Consider the following 9,146-nt stretch of genomic DNA (forward strand, 5'->3'; position numbering starts at 1 on the left):
GCGTTCGTTTTAGTTATTCAAAAACAGTTTTCCTTTAACTGGCATCCTGCCGTGGGGGTTACCCCATAGTTTAAAAAACGTGACATGTTCGTTCCCAGTTACTCCGGCACTCCGGCCGTGGGGGCTACCCCATGTAGTTATCAGGCATTTCGGCCGTGGGGGCTACCCCATGCGTACATCATCCGGCTCTCCAGCCGTGGGGGCTACCCCATGCGTACACTAGACTCGTTACCATATCGACTGCTGACTGTAGTCATGTTTATGTGCCCTGAAAACATCAATGTCTATCATCATTGACGTGCCCCAGATCCATTAGTTCACGCCCGTCCTCTGCGGCACGGTGTGAGGCTTGTCAGACCTAAATAGCGCTATCTAACTAATGACCCGCTCGCCATTGGCCCGGCGATTAGTCGATACAAAAAGGAGGGACTTCGTGATAGAGTTTTAGTCTAGTACGTTTATCCGTCCATCCGGACGAGGAATCACATTCCTGAACCACTGACGTCCTACCCAAGGAGGACGAGGAATCCACGTTCCTTAACCCCGTTCCCAACCCAGGGAATCCCATGCTTTGTAGAGGGTGTGAACTCACCTTGGTTTGCTCGGCAGTTAATCACAGAAAGTCAATCAAGTCGCAAGTAGTCAGTTACGTCCTAACACGGATATCACTTATAGTCAGATTCGAACCAAGTAGTGCACAAATGTTCAACACGTTTGGCAAGCACGTTTAGCAGTAACAGTTCACAGTGTTCCTAATCAACAGTAGCACATACGGTTCACAAGTTCAGTCCAACTACTAAGGCCCAAACACGTAAAAGCAGTTAACACAGAAGCCCATCAGTCTGGCCCATTAACTAAGGCCCAAAAGTGTGGTCTCGAGTCGCAACCGGACTCGCAAACATGGTCTCGAGTCATGCTGTGTGCTGATCTCAGGTGGTTGCGAGTCGCAACCGGTGTCGCAACCGTGGTCTCGGTTCATCATGCTGAGGTCTCGAGTCGCAACAGGACTCGTAACCTGTGGTTTCGGCTTGTCCTGTTATGGTTGCGAGTCGCAACCGCGTGGTCTCGAGTCATCACGCTGTGGTTGCGAGTCGCAACTGCGTGATTGCGAGTCGGTAGCAGTCGTTTTCAAGTTCACGTGTTGATGCAGATGTAGTCAGATTAGTGGTACAATATAATCAGGCCAAATCCGGAAATAACCAATAGAATCCCACTAACATATTTCCTAATCAGGCTATTAGTCAAAGATGGATCAAAATCACAAGGGTTTTCAATCTTCAACTATCATTCAAAGTGTTCTTCAATATTCAAACCCATATTCAACAAGTTCATAACATATTAATCACTTATTCACCCAAAACTATGAACAAGCATCAAAACACTAAACATAACACACAACTCGGTTTTCATATATGTCCGATTTCATGGCAAGTGCAACCCGATTTCATGTTTATCAACAAAAGTGGTTCAAACTTCATTTAGACACAAAATATCACACTCATCATATAGTATATGCTAACCGGTTCATCATTGTGCATATTAGAATCATCATAAACATCAAGAACAACATGTAATCTCTAACCATAAACATCATCTTATTCATGCATCACAAAACACAACAAAAATCAACCATAAACATGATAGATACTAACCGGTTGGTGATGTGTGTGTGTGTGTCGATCCAAAGTTCCAAATCCGAGAGTTCTTGTGCCAACCGAGTGGATCCGAGAGTCTTGGAAATGTGTTTGTGTTCTTAAGGCTTAGAGAGAAAAGTAGGAGAGTGTGTGTGTGTAATGTTCAACAAATGGCAAGAACTAACTAAGGGTGGTTTATATATAGGCTAGTTCCAAGTGGTGCACCCTTAGTGGGTTTCGAGTGGGATTTACGGCCCAAAGGCCCAACCGGCCAAAGGTTCTCGGCCCAAAGGCCCATTCGGTCACTATTCACTCGAGACCTCATGGTCTCGAGTCGGGTTCTTTGTTCTCGGGTTGGGTTCTCGGTTCACATAAAACACGTACACGTATATATATACAAATGCACACATACAAAGCACATAAAAGTTCACGTTTATCATTAAGTTTAATCATTCAACTAATCACATAATGTACAAGCAAGTTACATCACGACACAACGAAAGGTTCTAGATTTCGAGTTGTCACATGTCTGATGATAACAAGGAAAATCTGGTAAGAATCAAATGAAATCTGATAGGATATGATAAATCATCAGAATCTGATAAAATTTATCAGAAATTTCATTAAAACATCAAAAATCTGATGCAAAGAAACAAAAAAAAAAGTTGAATTACTTTTTAGATATGTTTCTTTCAATTTTTCTGAGGACTGGAACAAGCAATATGAAAAAGACTTCCTGATACATCAGAACAAAAATGCGGAGTTCACAAGATCAAGGTAAGAAAGTTTATCAAACTTCACTCATTCCCTCTCATCTTAAAAAAAAATTGATTCAGACTCCTATAAATGAATCAAATATCTTCTGATGATATATATGGGAAAATTCAACTCTTTATGAAATACTTAGATCTTTCAATATATATATCATTAAAAGAACAACATGGGAAAGCACTCAATTGAAGAAAAGGCTTTTGGTTGGACCTATTCTAAAATCAAAAAGGGTCCCACCTAAAAAGGTGCAAGTTGGATACTAGTGTTTATCTTTTAAAAATCGTTGGAATCTCTAATTGTCTTGAATGAGATATACATTAAATTAGAGATAACCCAAGGGTTTTTCAAAAACGGTTGCGTCTTTAAAAGATTAAAACATCATTAAGGTGTCATAAAACACCTTGAATACAAACAACCCACGAAAAACACTCAAAAATCTCTGTCTCAGCTCACTATAAATATACCCTCCAACAACAGAGACGTTCACATTCAATCTCAATTCTCAAAACCCTAAAAGCCCTTTTCAAAAGCAAAAACCCAAATCCTTAATGGCTGCCTCAAACAACAGTCCACCTCCAGCTGAACACTCTGTTCCCCTAATCACTGAAGCTGAATATCTTCCTTTGAAGAACAATAATGAAGCAATGAACACCAATATCGAACAATATGATGTGAAGTGTCAAATTCTCATTGAATTTCTGATCAGAAGCCCAATAGCTGATGCTCTTACAAAGACCAGAGAGGCACCAGAAAGATTGATACAACAGGTTGTACACACTCTTGAAGCTCATAGAACAAATATGGAGCTAACAGCACATGTATGTGAAGATATCTTCATCAAAATCACACCAGAGAAAATAAGGGAATGTTTGGAACAAATATGGAGCTAACAGCACAATTGTTTATTCATGCCCACAGCCGTCTATAAATAGAAGGCTCGAGAGGCAGAAGATACTTGAGTTTGAAGCTTAGCATTCACATACAAACACTCAAACTCCAACTGCTCTTCTCACCCACAGAAATCAAGAGTCATTTGTATTAGATAATAATCTTACAATCACCTTGTTAAACTAATTTGTTTCAAAGTGATATAAACTTGATAATTCTGTAGGTCTTGTTTCTTGAAAGTCTGATTTCCATTTCCGCACATCTTTTTCACATATACTGAAATCACTTGCCATATTACGTAAAAAGTAGTTGTTAAGGCCATACTAGGTCCAACATTTACCCTTCTAGTTACTACATGGCACTTGTCAATTGAAGGCTTGAGACTTTGGATAGATAGAAAATTAAGGAATGGGACTAGTCACCAAGGTGTGGATGTCACTCCTAACTTGGTGGTGTCGTTCCCTAAATGTGGTTGGTACTTATTCATCGAGATAAGGAAGTTAATCCTAACTCATTGGTAAGGGTAATAAGAGTTTGGTTTGTGAAATTACCATCAAGGTAAGGAAATCACTCCTAACTTGATGGTTTAATTTCATAAAAATAAAGCAGCGGATTGAAAGTCGTCACCAAAGTAAGGGTTTCACTCCTATTTTGGTGAGGTCGTTTCATTTGTGGAATATGAGTGTCATAGTGTCGTAGTGTAGCTTCGCCTTAGGAAAGACATATTTTGAGACCATAAGATAGATAAGAAGAAAATTAGGAAGAAGAAAGTATTTTTAAGCAAGATACGAGAATGGTCAAATAAGCAAAAGTAACACTTGTACGGGTTTCTAACTATAGTCTAGGTCAAACATGGCAATTTTTCCTAATTCCCTATAGTTATGGTTCTGATACGAATCTGTCACACCCCAAATGATGGCGGAAACATCAAGGCGAGATGTAATAGATTGTTCAAAAGCATCATAACATTGGATTGAGACAATATATTAAATAAAGTTACATTGTTCAAAGAAAAGACGTACAACAAGTGGGAATTTCAAACTAGAACAACAAAATACATAAATAAAGTTTTGGTGAGTTTCTAATCCACCCTAAGTAGATTTCTTGTAGTACCATCATCAAATATTTATTGCAACATGTATAAAATATATGTCATCAAAGAATACTAGTTTGTCTACATGGCATAAGTACGAATAAAGTCTCCAATCAACATGTTTAAAGTTATACTAATCATATAATCATACTAGCATGAAATGGATAAAGATCAACCCAAAGTATCCACTAGCGTAACCATATCACGGAAGTAAATAAGACCGTAAAAATTAAATAAACAAGTAGCATACATGTTAAGGGAGACTTTTTAAAGTTAATGATAGATAGCATGCATAAGATTGTCCTAGTATGTATAAACAAGTAGCATAACAAGTACGCATGTTTAAGGATTCTGTGTTTGCATAAGATTGACTGTATGTGTGATTGTGAATTTAATACGAATACATGTTGCAACCCAAATAGTGTTTAAAGCATAAAATGGGTTAAGTATGCACTCACGGTTTGCGAAGATATTCCAGAAAAAGTGAGTGAGCGGTTTTGAAGGATAGAACACCGAAGTTATCCTAAAAAGGTAAACAAAGGTGTATGAGTATTTTGGTTTCGGAGATTGGATTGTAGATGAAAGTTTTTAGAAATCCGAACATAAAACATATCCCGCCTTAGACACTTATTCAGACACTATTATTTGTTTGTGTTTTTCATTAGTCCAAGTACTCATTAGAAATCCAAACTAAGGATTCTAAGACTTTGGAGATTCTCTACCTTAGCATAATATTCAACCATGGTTTGGTTGATATGATAGTTGGGTTTCTGGAGTATGTATTATATATGTATATATATATATATAAGATATATTGTCATGTATGTCAAGAATTGTTAAGTATTAGAGGTAGGGTAAATGCATTAACCTTAAGAATTCACCAATGCACAAATCATCACGTGAATGATTCAGATGGTCATGAAAACAAGTATGATGACATAAAACAACAAATCTAATTCACTAAGTAACCAGGTGAGGATAACTAGACGAGTGCGTCCACCATTGTATGGTTGGAGACTTGGTGTAGTTTTGCTCGCTTTGTAACTTGAAGATTACTGAGAGGTGTACAAGAACATAAATGAGAGGCGTAAGAACCTCATGGTTCGGGAACAAAACTTTAACACAAGCCATTCAATATAGAAGTTAGTTGGTGGCTTGGTTTAGTTTGCCAATGTTCCAAGAACAAAGTAAAGGAAAGTAAGTTCATAAAATTTAACAAAACAACCTAACTTGGACCTCAAAATGGTGATATATCAACTTTGTTTACCTTGGTAAACATATAGTAATACTCCTAGAGGTTATCCAAGGAAGGAGAAAAAAGAAAAATGCAAGAACAAGCTCAAAACTCACGGTTTTGAACTTAAGATTTTGGAACCAAAGTTGAGAAAGTTTGGAGATTTGAGAGTGTGTAAAGTGAATTTTGGAGTGTTAGGGTGGTTGTATTTATAAGGGAAAATCTGGATTGGTCAAATTAAATGTGAAAGTGGTTGGAAGTTGGTGGTTGGGAGAAAACATTAAAACCCGTAGTTGGACGGATTCTGCTGCAAAAATTTCTCTCCCGCGCGTCGAGGAGAGGAACAAGGGTTCCTCCACGTGGTGCGGAGTGTCAAAATCTAGCAGGTCAAACTGAGCATCCCCACGTGGGAGGGAGCAGGTGATCCTCCGCGTGGCGCAACAGGGGGCAGTTTTAGGTTGTGCAGTTTTGGTCTCTAAAATTGTTTTGTTCGTAATTTTATACCGAAAACTCCAAGTTAAGCTTGTTTTTAGGTATTTAAGGTGTGTATAAGCATGTGAATGATAATAACATGTATGAATAACATTACGAGCAAAATATAACCTCAAAGTATGGTTGGGTTTTGTATTAAAATGCGTATTTCGTGATTGTTTATGTATTGTGCGAGTTTGTTTAAACAAGAATAATACGAATATGATTTCCATTATGATCAAGTCTCGAATTACAAAGGACTGAAATTAAAATACAAATTACAAATAAATGAAAAAGAATCGGAAATATACGAAACGTTACAGACGTTGATTTTTCCTTTGCATTTTCCTGCAACTTTCTTTTGGCCGATTGGACAAGGCAAATCTAGAAATTCTTCCTCAAGATTGATCCCAAAATCCTCAATCGAGGCCGGAGTGTCATTAGCACTGCGGTCGACGTCGGTTGTGTGTACACTATAAGCAGATGTGTTATGGTCTCCCGAAGTTGATGAGATGGCATTTGATCATCCTGTTTTAAGAGAGTGTTGGTTGAGAGAGTGATGGTTGAAGTTAATTGAGGTCTTAATTATTGTGTTTAAATTTTGAAAAACTAATATTAAAAAATACTAACCTTTTTAAAGGTTAATTTGATTTTTTAGATGATATAGCCGTTCTACGATTGCCCACACCAACAGTCCGTTTAAATGGATCTCACATCCGAACAACTTCTTAGGACGATACACACATCAACAAAGTCCGCCAGCTCAAGGTCAGTTACATTCGGATGAGTGTCACGGTGGCCTTGATGAGGATGCTCTAATCGTTGTTCGTATCAAATCCAAATTGGTCGCATACCAGTTGCAAAAATGTATCGGTCACAAGGCCAGTTGTTCGCTTAGAGATTACAATATAGAGGCTGATTTTTTGGTCGCAAATGATTTCGGACATTAATAGATATACATAACAACTTAGCAACAATATTATATGGGCTTTAATAAATAGGGTTACGGCGTAGCTTGTTACCACTTTACTAGCTAGTCTTACGTAGTTTTCTTAATCTTAATGAAATAAAAATAGATATATTAAATCAGCAGAAGAAAAAACATTCTGTGACATTACAAATAACCAATATGATAGCTTATAATCTCAATCCATGCACCAAAGCCCCGTCAACGTATTGTACCACGTTTAATATAATTATACGACTAAAGCACCGGAATACACGCTTTGCCTCCGTCGGAAGAAACAAAAAAAACAAAGAAGTCGGTTTGACAAACATTTTTTGTTATCATTATTAGATCGATTTTAATAAAATAAAAAATAAGACACCGGCCGGCCGACGTCGGCACCACACTTCTCAGAAACTGTAGCCGCAGATATCGGCGCTGCTATCCTTTGAAGATCCGGGTATAAAGAAATCATGTCCCACAGAAATACTGCATTGCAACATATATTATTGCCTTTTGACCAAATTCTTTTCTTTTGTAGTGAAACAAAATAAGGTTTGAATTAAATATTTTACTTTATAAATTATATCATTATCATGATAATATATCATTTTTGTTAAAGATTTATCAAATTAACAGAAGAAGTAATCATTAATAATTTAAAACACAGGACTAAAAACATGTTAAGTTTGTTAAATTAATTGACTAAAATAGTGATTTTTAACAAAAGATATGGACAAAAAACATAATTAACTCTATTATAAATGTACAAATTTATTAAACTTTTATAAAAATAATTTTATTACTTTAACAACAGAATTTAAGGTATGTTTAATAATTTATAAATTTTAAAAATTTTATTTACCTTTATATTTAAAGTTTAATAAAATCACAACTAAAAATTTAATAAAAACTAATTAATTTATTAAGATGTGATATTGGATTTAAATAACCCAACTTTCACTAGTTGGTTGATAACACTCTCAATTTTCAATTTGTACCCCAAACACTCACAACTTTCAACTTATTTTCATCAAGCACTCCTAAACTAAATGAACCCTAATCTAGTTATAAAATATGGTGATGGTGTGATATATAGTGTGAGGTTCATTGGGGAACACTAAAAAACTTGAGAACCGGGAAACGCTCTTAACAATTTAACTTAACATGTTAAAAATTAATTTCTTTTAAAAACTTTTTCGGCGCTTTTTCTTTATATATACTTTTAGAAGCATTTTTAATAAAAAAAATCAAAAACTAAAAATAAAAAAAAAACAGTTAAAAAAAGGCTTAAATTTTTTTACCAGAAATGATATTTTTATTGGAATAGTGTCTACCCATTTTTATAAGGAAAAACGCTGAAATTTTTTTTAGAAATTGATTTTTAACATGTTAAGTTAATTTTATAAGATATATTTTTAAACATTTATTTATATTTTTTAGTTTTTTATTAAAAATGTTTCTACATGTACTTATAAGGAAAAGCGCCGAATTTTTTTTTTAGAAAAAGTTAATTTTTAATATGTTAAGTTGAATTTTTATAAGTGTACCCCGGTTCCTCATTTTTTTAATGTTCCCCAATTAACTCTCTCCAATATATATATATATATTGGAGAGAACCATAAGAACCAATGTAAATACACCAAAAAACCTAACCCCCCTCCCACCCAAGCTAAAATGCTAAAAACTAACCCCCCCCCCCCCCTCAAAAAAAAAAAAAAAAGCCTAACCCGCTCCCCCCCCCCCAAGCTAAAATGCTAAAAACTAAACCACCAAAAAACCTAAAAAAAAACTATAAAAATCTAAAAAACACACAAATTTTTTTTATTTTAAATTTTTTTTGGTAATGAAAATTAGCGATTTTGAGGCAAAAAGTATTAAAAAGGTTTTTTTTTGTGTGTTTTTATAGCTATTTTTAGGTATTTTTAGTTGTGTTCACATTGTTTCTCGTGTTTCTCGCAATAAAGGGTGGTTCCTAACAGATCCTTCTCATATATATATATATATATATATATATATATATATATATATATATATATATATATATATATATATATATATATATATATATAAGGTTTATTTGAGAACCACCTTTATTGTGAGAACCAT

This window comes from Helianthus annuus, chromosome 12, assembly GCF_002127325.2.
Source record: "Helianthus annuus cultivar XRQ/B chromosome 12, HanXRQr2.0-SUNRISE, whole genome shotgun sequence".
NCBI classification, from domain to species: Eukaryota; Viridiplantae; Streptophyta; class Magnoliopsida; order Asterales; family Asteraceae; genus Helianthus; species Helianthus annuus.